The sequence below is a fragment of the Podarcis bocagei genome (assembly GCF_964188305.1).
Source record: "Podarcis bocagei genome assembly, chromosome: 2".
NCBI lineage: Eukaryota > Metazoa > Chordata > Lepidosauria > Squamata > Lacertidae > Podarcis > Podarcis bocagei.
Genome location: NC_138126.1, coordinates 65,310,874 through 65,328,067, shown reverse-complemented (window position 1 = coordinate 65,328,067; position 17,194 = coordinate 65,310,874). Strand labels below are relative to the sequence as shown.

At 42.0% G+C, this 17,194-nt stretch overlaps 1 protein-coding gene and 1 long non-coding RNA gene across 3 annotated transcripts in view; one reads left to right on the top strand and one right to left on the bottom strand.

The window, feature by feature from the left end:
* Positions 1-17,194, top strand: part of LOC308582124 (uncharacterized protein) — a 155,310-nt gene that overhangs the window by 116,666 nt on the left and 21,450 nt on the right. The window lies entirely within an intron of this gene.
* LOC308582141 lies at positions 3,532-7,967 on the bottom strand. Its single transcript, XR_014005512.1, has 2 exons — positions 7,684-7,967; positions 3,532-3,810 (listed from the first exon to the last, which is right to left on the bottom strand). It is a non-coding gene; the product is annotated as an uncharacterized lncRNA (long non-coding RNA).

Below are 17,194 nucleotides of genomic sequence, written 5' to 3'. Positions count from 1 at the left end.
TGACTGGCAAGGATTTGAGTGGCAGGAGAGGCAGCTCAAATCCTAGAAGGCCTTTTCAAGGACCACGAGGACTTTGACAGCCAACCCTCTGCTTAGGTTAACTGGTTTCCCCAAAGATACTTAACTTTGGGGATGGGAAGGTTATTTGTTTGCAGGGGTCATGACTTGAATACTGTAGTCCTCCATTTGTGAGAATAAGGTAAAGGTAAAGGTACCCCTGCCCGTACGGGCCAGTCTTGACAGACTCTAGGGTTGTGCGCTCATCTCACTCTAGAGGCCGGGAGCCAGCGCTGTCGGCAGACACTTCTGGGTCACGTGGCCAGCGTGACAAGCTGCATCAGGCGAGCCAGCGCAGCACACGGAACGCTGTTTACCTTCCTGCTGGTAAGCGGTCCCTATTTATCTACTTGCACCCGGGGGTGCTTTCGAACTGCTAGGTTGGCAGGCGCTGAGACCGAGCGACGGGAGCGCACCCGCCGCGGGGATTGGAACCGCCGACCTTTCGATCGGCAAGCCCTAGGCGCTGAGGCTTTTACCCACAGCACCACCCTTTATTTGTGAGAATACCTGCAGTCAATTCAGCAGAATCGTTCAAGTTTGGCCTGACTTGCATATGATTTCCTTTTCCTCTAGTATACTTTCAATAACTGCTCTTTTGCTGTGTTGATAAAAGTGAGGTTTGTGTTCTGTTTATATTTCACGATGCTCTTTAGAGGGTGGAAAGGTGCAGCAGCAATCCTGGTGCAAACATACAAATGACAAAGCTGTTCCTGAGATGTACCACTTAAGACTGTAGAGGGAGGGGGTATGTAGGATGGGTGGTGCAAATTTGGATGCTCCCCCCACCAGCAAGGTTATTGGGGCATATAAAATAGCATGTCAAGGAATGACCAAGCGCTTCTTCCTGACATGCAAGTTTCTACACGTTGGGACTTTTAAATCAGGTGACCATTCACACATGCAAGTCCTCATTCTGAAGTGTACAACCTAGGAAAAGCTTTCGCCAGATTACCACTCCGTAAACTGATCCTTTCTGAAGTTCAGACTACAGGCAAATGCTATGCTAAACATGTTGCGATGCTCATGCAATGGGCCATGACATGATTTACTACCATGTACATAAATATTTTGGGAAAGAAAATATATCACAGAAAACTGAATCTTTGACCTGGTCCGGTTTTTATGGATGAGTGCCAGGATTGTGTCAGAAATCCATTACTGAGTCACTCTGTGAGGATTTATCCTTCCAAATGTGGCACGCTTTCATTATGTTCACTGTTAATTTCCCCCCACCATGCACACAGGGAACTGTGTTACTGCAAATAAAAAGGGTGGACTGTTTTTAATATTAATCATTTACACAGCACTTTTATGGCCAAATTCCAAACAGATTTATTCAGCAGTAAGTCTCACTTAGTTCCATGGGACTTCCTTTCTAGTAGGTATGCATATGAACCTAGGAAGCTGCCTTATACTGAGACAGACCATTGGTCCACCCAGCTCAGTATTGCCTACACTGATTGGCAGCAGCTCTCCAATGTTTCACTCTTTACCGGCTCTACCTGGAGATGTTGTGGATTGAACCTGGGACATCTTGCATGCAAAGCAAATGCTCTGCTACTGAGCTACTGCCCTTTGGATCACAGCCTTAGGCAACCCTACACATATTTACCAGGAGGGAAGTCCTCACTGAGGGAAAGCTTCTTTTCCACAGTTCCCTTCCCCCATGGCCAATCTGGCAGAGTAAAATGGCCACTTTGGGCAGCAGTAAAATGACCACTTTGGGTAGCATGGAATGGTGCTGAGGTGTTGGAGGGTAAATGTTGGGCTATGTACACAATATCTTCTTCTTCTTTGGCGATCACTCGTATCCGAGTAAGATTGTCTTCCATAAATACAGTTTTAACAATGAGTCCTTAAGTGACTGTGGAGGCCAATTCTGGATCCACACATCCTTCCACAGTGGGGACATTGGTTTCCAGGCGGGAATTGATCATGGTGTGGATTTGCCAGGCCTACCTTTCTCTTAGCGTGTTCCTCCCTTGCGTCCTGAGTTCGAGTGTCTTCAAAGCCCATGACACCTTTGGTAAAGGCTGTTCTCCAACTGGAGCACTCGCAGGCCAGTGTTTCCCAGTTGTCAGTGTTTATACTACATTTTTTTTTAGATCTGCACAATATACATATAAAGCACATTTCCCGCCGCAAAGAATTCTGGACCTTGTAGTTTGTTAAGGGTTACTGGGAATTGCAACTCTGGGAAGGGTAAATAACAGTGCCTGGAATTCTTTGAGGGAAAGTGTCTTTAATGTGTACGTAGCCTATGTGTTCAACTAGGCCTGGCCTGTAGTACCTAAACTGACTGGCTGCTGTCCTCTGGTACACTGGGCAATGCTATCCCAGTGCCAAAGGAAGATTTAACTGCCAGTGCAGTTGGTTTCTAGCGGCAAGGAGTAGGGTGCTTCAGTCATGGAGCCAATGAGGCTCACATGTTTCCTCCTTCAGCAGTATGATGGATAGAGAATAATCTGCTGGGCCCTCAGGACAGGATGTTTCTTGGGCTCTCTGCTTGAAGGCATCTTCCCCCCACTTCATAGTTCTGGAAGATGATGGACGTGTTAGCTGTGGTTGTGCAGAATTTCTGCCTTCTCTTGTGGCCCTTGCAGCTTCTTCTCCCGCTCCTTGTTCTTTATGTTGTAGAGTGGTGAAGTCACTGTGGAGAAGGCCAATCTCTATTGCACAGTGAGGCATCCTGAGCAAGGGGCATCAGACAACGTAGGAGTAGGGGTTGGCAGAGGAGCAGAAGAAGCTGGTAGTCAGATATGCCTACATTAGACTTCATGAAAATAAATAATGCTAGCTTCTCGCAGTCTATTACCCACATAGATTTTTGGGCTTTAAAGGAACCTTCTGACGCAGAACCAGGAAAGGAGAAAACATGAGCAAGGAAGTTGGAAATCAGCCTCTTTGGCGCAAAGCCAAGTTCACAGCTCTGGTAAAGATGACTAAGATTCTACCATTGTGCTAGAAGGGCAGCAAATTGGTGCTATGGGGAATTCTTTAATGCCCTGATTCCCCCTATAATGCTAGAATGCAGCATCGTTTTAGTATCATAAATTCTATTAAGCAAGACTCTTGCTTAAAGTTGTGGGGGATTAGAGGCCAACTGAAGGCATTTCTTCAAAAAGAAGTCATGTGAAGCTGGATTGGAAGGAACGTGGCCTCAGCAACTAACCAACTTGTTTATTTCATGCAAAAGAATGGAGCAGAATGTTGATCTTGCTAGCGAGCTGTTATACTCTTGGTCCTATGAACCAGTATAGCAAGGCTGCCCTGCACATTTTATACCTCACCAAGTCGAAAACAATTCTCCAGCCCTACACTGTGGTCTGCTAGGTTCTTGACAAACCTTTCTGAATCCCCAAGCAATCAACAATACTAGGAGATTATTATATTATTTCTCAGGTGGAATTCTGTAAGCGGCCTGTGAGCTCTGCTCAGCTTAGGAGGTAAGAGGTTAGGTGAAGGACTGTGAAGGTAGAAAGCAATAGATTTATTTAAGAGCTGTACAGTATGTTGAAAGATCCAGGCCAGAGAGGTCTAGATAAACAAGGCTTTGCAGAATTCTGAAAGGGTGGAGGTATCCAATGTGCAGCCTTCCAGATGTTGCCTATCAGTGTGGCTAATGGAGAGGGATGATGGGAGTGGCAGTCCAGCAACATCTGGTGGATGCCATGTCAGCTACCCGTTTTAAAATGCTTCCTTATATTCATGGATGTGTTACATTCATGCACGCATACATGTTCTCAGAACCTGGATTAAGAAGAAAAACTTTAGTCTCTTTTCGCCAAAATGGAAAGGAAACTGAAGGCAATAAATAAGGGAAATCATTATGTACTAGTTTAAAGTGAGATTTTTTCCATTCAGCAATTTTCAGAAGCATCTGGAAAAAATCTTATTATGGATGAGGCATGCCATGATATCTACAACGAATATTTCTGCTGCACATATCCATCCACTCTCCATGCTCCGTCAAGTGCTACACACATTTAGATGCTTATAAAGCATCAAGTAAATATAAAAGTTCCCATGATTTATATAAAAACAAAAATGATAACGTGCTTTAAGTGCTCACATTTCTTTTTGTTTATTCTTATTTTCTTGTGCATGTGAATATCTGTGGATTGTCTTTGCTTTGTTGCAGTCATCTCCTGAAAAAGCACTATGAGTTGAACTAAAAAAAGGAATTCTATTTAGAAAATTTCGCAGTCATGGGATAGGAAGATAGTTTCCCTTACGAATCACTGATTGCTTAAAGAACAGGAAGTGCTATGTAGACATGCCTCCATCATGGGCTGAAACAGTTCCGGCTTTTCGGTCCCAATCCCTTGCCTACGAGATCCTTAGTGGGCTTGCTGACTGGATAAACCTGGCACCATATGGACATCATGTCATTTATGTTCCTGGTACTACACTTAAATGAGAACGTTTTGTGCAAATCTTTTGTAGGCAGCTGTGACAGCCCTTTGGGACTAAAAAGTAGGGCAGGAGAACTCTACACAACAAAATAAATGTAGGAGTAAATGGAAATGGACAGTTCTTACAACGGAGCTTCCAGAAAAAGGCAACCAAAATGACCAAGGAATTGGAACACCAAAGCATTTGGAGCTTCTGTGTTTAGGAACAAAAATAATGTCAGAAAGGGTGTACATGGTAAAGGTTTATAAAATTATGCATATTGTGAAGAAAGTGGGCAGAACTAGTGTTGTTCATTTATTTGCAGATTTATAAATCACTTCACAGCTACCAAAGCAATGCACAAGAAGATAAAAATAAGATAAATCATGGGTTCAAAAACTAAAAGCTATAAAATCATTTCTACCATTGTAGAATTAATAGTCCAAAATATGACTTCGTGGAAAGCCTTTTTAAACAAAAGTGTCTTCTATTTACAAAAATATTACAAGTTATATGAATGTTAAGAATCTGCATGATTTGGGAAATCTAGCTTCAGCAATCAGGATTTGGAGACACAGGAATTTAAGTTATAAGTATGAAAGGGTTAAAGTTTAAAGTAATATCATATCTAATTTAAGGTATAAGTAAATTGATAATAAGTATCTTAAACTCAAAACATAATATTTGAAAAGTACAAAGGAATGCATGAAACAAGGTAATAATTTGCTGATATTTTTATTGTAAAGAATGCAGGGTGAGGGAGATGTGGGGAAGTCCGGTTGGTTATGAAAAAATGTTTTGGAATGTTGGATTTCTTCTTTCTTTTTTCTGTTTTCTGTTACTTCTTTCTTATATCTGACTTTATATCTGTATCTGAAAAATGTAATAAAAAATATTTTGAAAAAAATATATATAAATGTTATGGAAAGGTAAAAAAAAATAAAATAAAATAAACAAAAGTGTCTTCAATAGTTACATATTCTTTCTCCCCACCCCAAGACAACAGAATTCAAGGTCACCCAATGAAATTGACTGGCAGTAGATTCAAACACTCAAACTAAAGCACCTTATCACTATTGAGCTAATTTATGGTTTGTAGACCACTCCAGAGAACTCCTTTAGACATGATTGCTGGTTCCAGGTTCAGAAGTGTATACCTCTGAACGCCGCTTGCTGGGAAGTGGCAAGAGCAGTTGAAGGATATTGTCCTCCTGTCCTACCTGTGGGCTTAGCAGCAGCATGAGATTGGTCACTGCAAGAAACTGGAGGCTGGACTAGACGGATCTTTGGCTTGATGCAGCAGGCTAGCCTAACAACTCCTCTCACAAGGATCACTTAGGTAATTTATATGAAGAGCCCTGAATTCTCTCAGAAAAAGAGGGAGAAATTGGGTCTGGGGAACAGAAAGTTTCCTTGAGTTCCTAGGGAAGGCAAACGGGATTACACCCAATGTAGAAGTGGATGATGATGATGATGATGATGACAATATACAAAGCTGATCAAAGATGTCTTAGCATAAGCTTGTATAATCCAGTATGTTCATATCTGCTTTTGAGGTATTATCATATCCATTTATGAGCTGCTATGTTGTATGGCTTTGTGTGTCTATTAAAAGGCAAAGTGGTTCTGAGAGGGAAGGTGGATTGCAAGGGATCTTGCTAATGAAAATCGATAGCATAAAAATCATAATCAGCAGATGCAAATATTTATGCTGCTGAAATAATTAGGGGACTTGCCCAATCATCTCCATGTCGCTAAGCTCCTCCAAAACCACCTTGATTGATTTCTAGCTGCCGCCACCCTGGAGGCTTGTCTCTAGAAGCAGGTCATTTATAGTTATGATAATTCATTTTGGTCCTGTAGGTTTACAACTTAGCAGTATATCTTAGTGACTTCTTGGGAGGTATAAAGTTTATAATAGATCCATGTTTTGATTCTAGCCAGGATTCAAGAAGACCCTGAGTAATTGCAGTCTAGTCCGTTCCAAGGTCTTATACCACTCAGAAGATCCATGCTGTTCCCAGCATTAGTGTGGCACCTTTTAAATTGCTTGCTTTAGATAAAACTGGATGCTAAGTTTATGCTTCCCCCCCTCTATCCTATCCCCTCCCACTTCCTACCTCCTTTGTTTCGAAGCCTCATAAGTGTGAATGCTGGAATTTGGTGGGTTCTTGAAGACACCCCAAGCTATATCTCTCACGAGATTCACTGCTTGTGCTGTGCACTCCAAGGTTGGGGCAAACAAGGAGTCAGGAGAGGACAGGTAGACTCCAAGGTTACTTGGAGACTGTCTGCTAGTAGTTTAGAAAAGCCCAGAGTAAGAGCCTAAGATCTGTGGTTTTCTTAGCAGGCATGGACATTGCTCAGTGGCAGAGTGTCTGCCTTTCATGCGTAAGGTCTCAGGTTCAATCCCTGGAATGGAACAGCTTCATTCAGTGCTGACAGGGAAATCTCAAGCCTGTTATCTCCGAGCCCCCCCCCCCCCCATGCACAGGGACATAACATGAAGCTTTGCCCCTCTCATAAGTCTCTTAGACCCACAGACATATTGAAGCAGACATTATATTTCCCACACTGTTGGAAAAATAGATCATTTGGTGTCTGGATGCCTGTGCCTAAGGCATGGGGGAAAGGGGTTATAGAAGAGAAATGCAATAGCAGCACCTCTTTTAATCCCAAGGCTACAGCTCTTGTTCGACCTCCAAGGCTATATAACATCCCATTTATTGCTTTCATTTTGGGTTTAACGCAGGGGGAGGAAAAACTACGCTTACCTGCCAGTGCATGTACACAAAGTCCTCAGCCATTCTTGTGCCATGCTCCTTCTTTACAAAAAGCCCATCTAAATACCAGAGTCATAGACGGAGAATGGAATGTAGCATGACATTCAGGAAGACACACATTTTCCTTCTGCATGCCTTTTCCTTATACTCTGGGGGAAAGGAGGACCTTTTACTGTGGCCTCCATGCATCCCTCTTCTCTTCTCTGTTCCCTTTGCTTTTCAGAAGCCAGAGCAGTGAATTTTCCATTCTCTGGAGGACCCACCAAACGGAACGGGACAGACAAAGGCAGCGTTGCTATTAATCTTAAACTTTTATCTCCTATTAGTGTGTCAATAAGCAAACCTTTTCTTCTGCCACCCTTTGATATACTGGACGTGTGTCAGAGAAAAAACACGGGCCATCCATATCTTATCTTATATTAAGGAGAGTCGTTGAGAAACATACCTTCATTACTGCGACAGTCATGTCAAAAAGAATCGACTTATTGTCAGCGCATCTAACCTAACAATGTTAATGGACCCTTCAGGCATCTCCTCCTCCTCATTTGTTTCTTACATGCCTATCAAAGAGACAATGCAAGGTAGTTACCAAGCTCTGGGGAGTGGTGTGTGTATGTGTTAAGAGAGTCCATGACAGCTCTTTGGGCTGCTCATAATGAAGTGAGATGAGTGCGTGGGAGGAGGGAAAGGAGAAGCATTTTGACAGTACCAAAGACCCAGAATGGTACTTCAGCCATCTTGGCAGCTCTGTTTACTCCAAGGTTCTTATTGGTCCAAGTGTTTCATCTGGAGTGACATCTTCATCCTTTCTTCTAATGTTCCATTGCATAGCTGTGAAGGTAAACCATTTTTACAAATGCTCAGTTATAGACATCTTAAATTATAGATTCCTTAAGAATGGATGTAACTATACAGTGGTTGCCTGAAAATGGTCTTCCCACCTTTCTCCAATACAGTGGTACCTCGGGTTACAGACGCTTCAGGTTACAGACTCGGTTAAGCCAGAAATAGTACCTCGGGTTAAGAGCTTTGCTTTAGGATGAGTACAGAAATCACATGGCCGCGGCGTGGCAGCAGCGGGAGGCCCCATTAGCTAAAATGGTACCTCAGGTTAAGAACAGTTTCAGGTTAAGAACGGACCTCCAGAATGATTTAAGTTCTTAACCCGAGGTACCACTGTATTCACAAGTCTGGCTTTCCTAATTCTTCAAGTACATAATTAGCTGCCCCTGCCCCACAATACTCGTCCTCACACACATAGCTCTACCTTTCACATCACAATGTTCCCTGTTATTTCCTTGCCAAAGTACACAAAATAATGCAACCCAGCCTCCAGTAGAAATAATTTGTAGAAATACCATAAGAAGAAAAACCAAAGGTACTGCTACCACTGCTGAATTGTCTGACACACGTGAAACTGTAAAGTTTCAAGCACTTGCTCAGTGGTTTGGTGATGGCAGCAGTATAAGGCCTAGCTATATATTATGTGAGGATCTGTGATGTTATTGTAAATAATAATAATAGTAATAATAATAATTTATTTATACCCCGCCCATCTGACTGGGTTTCCCCAGCCACTCTGGGTGGCCCCCAACAGAATATTAAAACACGATAAAACATCAAACATTAAAAAGTTACCTAAACAGGTCTGCCTTCAGATGTCTTCTAAAAGTCAGATAGTTGTTTATTTCCTTCACATCTGATGGGAGGGCATACCACAGGGCGGGTGTCACTATCAAGAAGGCCCTCTGCCTGGTTCCCTGTAACCTCACTTCTCTCAGTGAGGGAACCGCCAGAAGGCCCTCGACGCTTGACCTCAGTGTGTGCAACATTTTTCTATCTCTGCTGCATTTCATTGTCTGCAGCTTCCAGGGGGTGAGGGTCGCTGAATGCACTAACCTCACATTTTAGTAAATGTTACCTGAGAATCACACAAGGCAGATAAGGTTTAATGGCAGCTGTGCATTCTCCATGCATAACATCTAGCTACGCCTTAAAACTCTTTTCTGCCAGAGAAGGTGTCTTCTGGTTCCATTAGAGAGGTGTTCTTGACTATTCTTACACATTTTCCAATTCAGCTGCTCTAGCCATGCTGCATTAGTTTTTATGGAATGCACATTCTCATCCACACTGGAATGTGATTCTGACACACATCTCAATGTGTAGGCAAATCAGTGTGGTGTAGACTGAGGGCCAAAAAATCTGTAGAGCAGTTTGTGCTTGTAGGAGCACATGGGAATTTGGTGGGTGAGGTGGGGCCAGTGGCTGCTATTAGTATACAAGTAAGAAAACAATATGGAAGAGCTAAATGTAACAATCACATAAATATCAGAATAGCATAAATATTATCATTAACTTAATTTATTTTACTCTTCACTGTAAGGAAAAATATTTCATATAACAGTTTCTCTTCAAATTTTGTTTACTAAGTCACAGGGGGAAATCATCCATTCATTCTACCATCACCCTATTTTTCTTCTTGTGTGTATGTTTTTATCAGCCATATCACAGCTCAAAAGAGAATCACATCATTGGCATAAACTTTATTTTTGTATTATCAAAACGATCATGAAAACATGAGGAGATAATTGAAGCCACATATATATGTGCCTGAGTGTAAGCCTTTGACAAACTTGTATGGCAGACTGAACAACGAATCCCAAGTTTGGTAAAAAATAGCCAAGGGCACAGCAAAGTTTGTCATCTTGCAAAAATTAGTGGCAACCGAGCCCTATTGGATTACTTTCAAAAGTTGTCCAAAATCTTTTCCTCAGATTTCCTCACAATTTTATCCTGCCACAGGTTCTTTGCTTATCCACAACTTACAGTCTCTAAGATGGTCATTTTCTATATCAGCCTGGCCCACTCTGGTACCCTCCAGATGTTTTAGACTACAGTTCCCAGTATTGGCTGCTGCTGATGGGACTTATAGTCCAAAATATCCAGAGGGCACAAGACTGGGGAATGATTAATTTATTAACACCTTTCTATGCAAGCCCATTAAGCCACATGACTGTTTATAATTTGGGAGTATTTTTAAAATAAAAAGTATTATTATCATAATTATCACATATACATTCTAGAAACAAAGATAACCCAAACCCATACTGAGGAAAAAGAACTTTCCCTGGAGACCCCTGAAAATACATTATGAAAACCTGTATTTCCATACATACACCACTACTTAGAACAGTATACATCTGTAAAACATGTTCTTATTAAGTGATCCACAAGCTAGTATGAACCTTTCAAACAGGTCTTTGGTTTTCTGGAGTATTTGTGAGTGAAACAAAGCTCACCATCCTCTAGTAAAGTGTTGTTGTGCTTTGGTAAAATTTATGCCCCATCTACTAACCCAGGTTCTCAACGTAGTTTACAATATATTTAAAACACAACAAAATAGACAATGATAGTTTCTTATGGATATGACATTCAGACGAGCAGGTTCTTCAAGCCATTGGGTTTACTCAGATTTTCAAGCTACTGATTATGTTTAATGTAATTCTTTAATGTTGGGATGGGAAGCCTCAGGCCTGGGGGCTCTTATGATGTGTGAATTGAGGGGTTTTTTAATCACTTGTTGCCTTGAAATTCACATCCATCAGCATGGGCCTTTTCATTCCCTGATTTCTATTCAAATGCTTTTTAGAGAACAAATGAAATGAAGTCATAATAATAAAAATAATGCTATACATGTGCATGGCAGAGAAAGGGTATTCTGAATATGGATTTTGTGTCAAGGTATGAGAGCGAGAGAAGGAGAGATCACCTTAGTGACCCAGGTTTAACTATAAAGCATATTTTTCAAATGAGCAAACTTCTTAAATAACGTGGAAGGGGCCCTTTTTACCCTTAATGTGCGGAAAATGATACAAGTTACTTTGCAAAGGAAAAAGTGTGCTAATGTGCCAACAGCAATTGAATTCCACTGGCCTTCTATTCATTAAACCTCCATTGCTCTGCACATAATTCATCTCAGCTCAGTTATGCTCCTCAAGGGTCTGCTACTAAAATAAAGAAGTAATCACTTCTATGTCGCCAAATAAGGTGCACTTGGCTCCAGACATCCACTTACAACTATTGACAAAGAAAAGCAGACACACGGTGCCAAAAAACAAATGAGGATTCTCTCCCCCCCCCCAATCCAAACTGGCTATTGGAAGGCTATTGGAAGCTGCACTTCAAAGGTTCCATTTTCTTAAGTCTTTCATGCTTACAACTCACAGGAACCTCAATATTTACTAAAATTCCCAGGGAGTGTTTTGCAAATTCAATAGGTTCTGACTGCTTAGGCTAAGTTGTGCTCTTGTAGTTCAGTGGAAGACAACATATAGTTTGCAAGAGAAATGTTCCAGGTATGCATGGGGAATGCTCCTCTCTGAAACCCATGGGAACCATTGCCAATCAGTGTAGAGAATATTATCCTAGATGGGCCAGTGGTTTGAATCACCATAAGGCTGTTTTCTTATGCCCTTAACATTGGAAGCAAGCATGAACTTAGCATAGCAAAATTTCATTTTCTTCCCTGTCATGTATATTGTCTTAAAGGTACCCCTGACCATTAGGTCCAGTTGTGGCCGACTCTGGGGTTGCGGCGCTCATCTCGCTTTATTGGCCGAGGGAGCCAGCGTACAGCTTCCAGGTCATGTGGCCAGCATGACTAAGCCGCTTCTGGTGAAACAGAGCAGCGCACGGAAACGCCATTTGCCTTCCTGCCAGAGCAGTACCTATTTATCTACTTGCACTTTGACGTGCTTTTGAACTGCTAGGTTGGCAGGAGCAGGGACCGAGCAACGGGAGCTCACCCCGTGGTGGGGATTCGAACCGCCGACCTTCTGATCAGCAAGTCCTAGGCTCTGTGGTTTAACCCACAGCGACACCCGCGTGCCATGTATATTGTCTTACTCAGCTCTAAATATGCAAAGGTGGAGGGGAAAGACAACACTTTCTTACCAAAATGAAAAAGAGCCAGTGGTGTCATGATCATTTGAATTGATAGGCAAGAGGTGATACAGCATGGCATTCCATCTTCTTCTTACAGCAGAGATGAGGCGCTTCAGGTGGGGCCTTCATAAAGTCCCCCCCCCCGGTCTTTTTAGACCACATCCACCATGCAGGCTACACTCTTTCCCCAGGCCACATCCCCCTCTGGCTCTGCTTTCCACCCTTCTGGAGCGTTTTGTCTGTCTGACATTAGTTCTTGAATCGTGATAAAATGCCTCGCTTGACAGGATGGAGAATAGAGAGGGGTTTGGCTCCTGGTAAGTGGCCCTCCGGCTGAAAAAAGTTATTATTTCATCATCATCATCATAATACATTTGTACCTTGGAAGTCAAACGGAACCTATTCTGGAAGTCCGTTTGACTTCCAAAACGTTTGAAAACCAAAGTGTGCAGAAGCCCCGTCAGAAGCTGCAGAAGTCCTGTCAGACGTTCGACTTCCAAAAATAGTTCGCAAAACAGAACACTCACTTTCAAGTTTGTGGTGTTCAGGAGCCAAAACGTTCGAGAACTAAGCTGTTCGAAAACCAAGGTACGACTATAATCAAAATTTAAAGGTGCTCAGCATGAAAGCACCTGGTCCTATTTACCTGTGATTTGGCAGGATTTATCTGTTCTAGAGGGCTTATCACACATTGAAATTTCATTGACTTCTGCCAAAAAGAAAAGATTTTTGAGATTTGTTCTTAAAAATATAAAGCGGTATAGAAATGAAATGAATAATAAAAATAAAAATAAAAGATGCTGTAGCCATTGTTTGATTCTCCAATAGTGAATGGGGGCCAGAAGGGGAGGAAGTGAGACAAAGATCATTCAGATCAAGTATCTGATAATGGTTTCTAAAGCACCAAATGGGGGTCTGAACCATATCTACTTACTACAGCTAAAGCTAAAATACACTTACCATTTTTATGTTTCTTAATTTCAAAATTTGATTTTTGTTCACTAGTATTTCCTGTTTTGTTAATTTCATCATAATGACTGTAAAACTCATGATATTATTTATGGGGTGTAGGATGTATTTTTAAATGGAATTTGAAAAATTTAGTGGTTTTAATGGAACTGGAACCAGACCAATGGCATTAAACAAGAATGACTCGCTTTGACCATATCTAGTTGACCACTGTGGGAAACAGGATGCTGAAACAGATAGCTTTGGGGGCTAATTCAGCAGGGCTTTTCTTATGTTCTTATGACCCAGAGGATCATGAGTACAGGGAGGTTCACACAGAGCTCCTGTATCTGCAGAGTTCCCTTTTAATTTCCATGGAGAATTTGCTTGTATAGAGGAGTGTGCATGTAGTTCAGCTTTCTCTGCTGAAAAAGGATGCAGAGTTTTGTGCACATACTGGAACTTCCACATCTGTGACATGTTTCTTGTTCTGATTGACAGTCACTTAGAAGCTCCATTACAATATCTGCATCTTAGGCAAGCCTATAATTTTATCTGTTGGTTTACTTGAAACTAAGTTTTGTTGAACTCCATGGGGCTTAATCCCAAAGAAGCAGGGATAGAATTGCAACCCCAATGTGAATTCGACAAAGGGGCTGAGTTCTCCTCTAAACTCTAAACTCCAAACATGAGAATGTTTGCATTGGGAAGTTCAGGGTCAACCTTTAAAATTTCAACTTCACAAAGAACCAAACAAATAGAACTTTCAGTTCATTTCCCCTCAGCCCTGGTCTAGAGAAGATATGTCAGAGGAGAACCACCTTTGCAATAATATTTCCAAGACCCTTAATGGTAGCATATAACTGATATCTACCACCATTAATGGATACATTTTTTAAATGCCCCATTCATATAGAGCGGCTCAATGAAAATATTATTCCATTAATGGTTTGCAACTGCAGTAGAGCTCCAGTGGCAGAAAATTGCTCACCAGGGATATGAAATTGCGCAGACAAGCCCACATGAAAAATGCAAGCTTACTCATTAAAATTGCTGTTATTTTAATATGTGCTTGCTGCTGTCACTCAGGTATTGGCATCCCACCTCAGCCCCCCATGCCAAACCTGCAAGGGAGGCCATGCACTTTCTTGCAGCTGAAGCTTTGGGGCTCAAGAGAATTTCTGAAGGTAGATTTATTGGAAGAGATCAGGTTACAGAATACCTCACTTTAGGCTTCCCCTTGAAATTAATGATGCTATTAGGGATACTGAGGCTCCTTAGAGCTGTCATTTTAAATTATGGCCATTCTTGCTTTGACACAACACCACAAGAGCCTTTCTCTTTAAGAAGCAGTGGTATGGGAGAAAGGTGTCTGATTCAAAACCCAAGAACAGTGTTCAAAAGGGCAGATATTTTCTTTTCCAAAAGATTAGACTTGACTGGAGTTAATAGCAACATATGTGTTTCTGTCCTCAGAGAATTCTGCCACTTTCTGAATCTAGTTCTGTAAGGCAACAGGAAGAGGATATCAAAACACCCACAGAGTGACTAGGAATAATGGTTAATTATAGTGTCATAGAGTGAGATACCTGCTTTAAAGGAGTGTGTTAACCAATCTTTTCGCCAATGGGAAACGGGACTGAACAGTAAGACCCTGTGGGCAACACCCTCCTTTCCTCTTCCTGCCAAAATGAGGAAAGCCGTTTCCATGGAAAGCAAAACAAGATGTGGAAAATAACAGGTATACACACAGACGTTCTTGAAAGGAATGTTCATCCACAGTGATTCAGAAAACCTTTGAAATCTCTGGTTTCTGGCAGGCCCCAACTTGTACTGTACTTATGTGGACTACTCAAAGGACAGGCAGACATGACACTGGTGGCAGTGCTAGCTAGTAGACAAATGGTTTTGTTTTGTTTCAGGGCCTGCATATGTCCCTAATATGGTTGCCCAATCATCCTCACAACGCTCCTGTTAGGTAGGTTAGGTTGCGAGACAGTGACTGGCCCACAGTGAGCTTTGTGGCTGAGTAGGAGCACCCTGATCTCCTTGGTCCAAGTCCAACACTCTAACATCTCTACATCTCACCAGCTTAATCGTAAAGGCCAAACTACATGTTATGACAGATATGCAGTGGTGGTTGGAGAATGACATCTCCCTGTTATCCTTGATATCTCCCCTTTCTCCTTGAAACATATAATTCTATTTTTCCAAGGCATAATGTTGTTTCTTCCCCACCCACTCTCTCTGTGACACCGGCTGTCACTGGTGGGTGGGGAAGCAATGTTGTGTCTTCAGACATGGAAACTATTGTGGCAAGTAAGAAAAAAAGTGTAAAGAGGCACAAGATGATATCACATCATGGGTAGCTGAAATAAATTACATGTTGGAGGAGAAAAGGGAAAATGCAATGCAAAGAATACTTGACATAACAATGTCATATCAAACTGAGAGATTAAAGGTTTCCCCCTGTATTTTGTTGTTCGGTCTGCCCTGGGCTCCACCCTTTCTGAATTCTAGCCTAGCTCTGAGAACTTAGTTTTTAGCTTCAGTTCCTTTGCATCTCTTCCCACTATGCATGACCACCACAGTTTCAATCATTCCAACCTCCCCTACTCCACGGCAGGTGGGAATCAGCAGCTTTTGACTCTTATGAAGGCAGTCACTGGGCAGATCAGCCATTTTATTGCCAGACAGAAGTAAGAAAACACAGAGGCAGGGGGAAGAAGATAGCCCAGATAACCTCTCCCTACTGGTTGCTGTACCCACCCAGATTCAGGGTGGTTGCTTGCTTGGTTGTCTCTGACTTCTCTCTGGCTTCCACAACTCCTCCTTATAAGCCATTGGGAGCAGTCTGAAAGCTTGCAGCATCTTGCCAGCCCCATCTGCCGCCCATCTGAGCTGATTGCTGGACAGGCTACTGTAGAGTAAGGAGTTGGTCTTATGACTCCTTCCTCCCATTTCCCACAATGAACTAACCAATGAATTAAGAAAGGGAAGCTGTGGAAAATTCAGATGAGCATGCTGTTTGCCTTTTAGCATTCAACTTTGATGCAAGCTTCCATTTTCCATGCCTAAGAAAAATAATTTGACCGAAACCCAGCAAAATAGTTAATTTCTTTTAAAATATTCTGAGGGCCAACACCCATATCTTCAGAATTGTTCTTTGCACACACACACACACACACACACACACACACACACACACACACAAAATACACACACGATGAGTCCTTTAAAAGAGGTCCCATGGATACAGAGTACGCATGTTCCATGGGGCCTCTTTTAAAAGACTCACCCTGTATATAACAGGCAGTGTAATCACTACATACTGTATTTACTCAAACCTAATGCACCATAAAATCTAATGCGCACCCTAATTTTCACAATGTAATTTGGCCAAAAAAGGTGTGCATTACATTAGAGTAAATATATAACCTATATATTATATGCCACAAATGCAGATAAACATTTAAAGATACATGCCCATGAATAGTTGTATGGTCTTTATTGTCTTCTGGTTGCAGGAATAAGTTTTTTTTTAAAAAAGCAATTAATCACTTGAAATCATCTCCAACATATTATTATTATTAGCATTACTACTACTACTACCCCCACGATGGGGTGAGCTCCCGCTGTTCGGTCCCTGTTCCTGCCAACCTAGCATTTCGAAAGCACTTCAAAGTGCAAGTAGATAAATAGGTACCGCTCTGGCGGGAAGGTAAACAGCGTTTCCGTGCGCTGCTCTGGTTCGCCAGAAGCGGCTTAGTCATGCTGGCCACATGACCCGGAAGCTGTACGCCGGCTCCCTTGGCCAATAAAGCGAGATGAGCGCCGCAACCCGAGTCGTCCGCGACTGGACCTAATGGTCAGGGGTCCCTTTACCCTTTACCTTTACTACTACTACTACTATCACTACTACTACTGCTGCTGCTGCTACTACTACTTTATTTGGTTATATCACACATTTTTCATTGATAGTAACTCAAAAACTCTTTCTGAAATAAGAGAAGCAGGTCTTCATAGTGAAAACTGATTACTTTCTTGCTGTCTTTCTCCCCCTC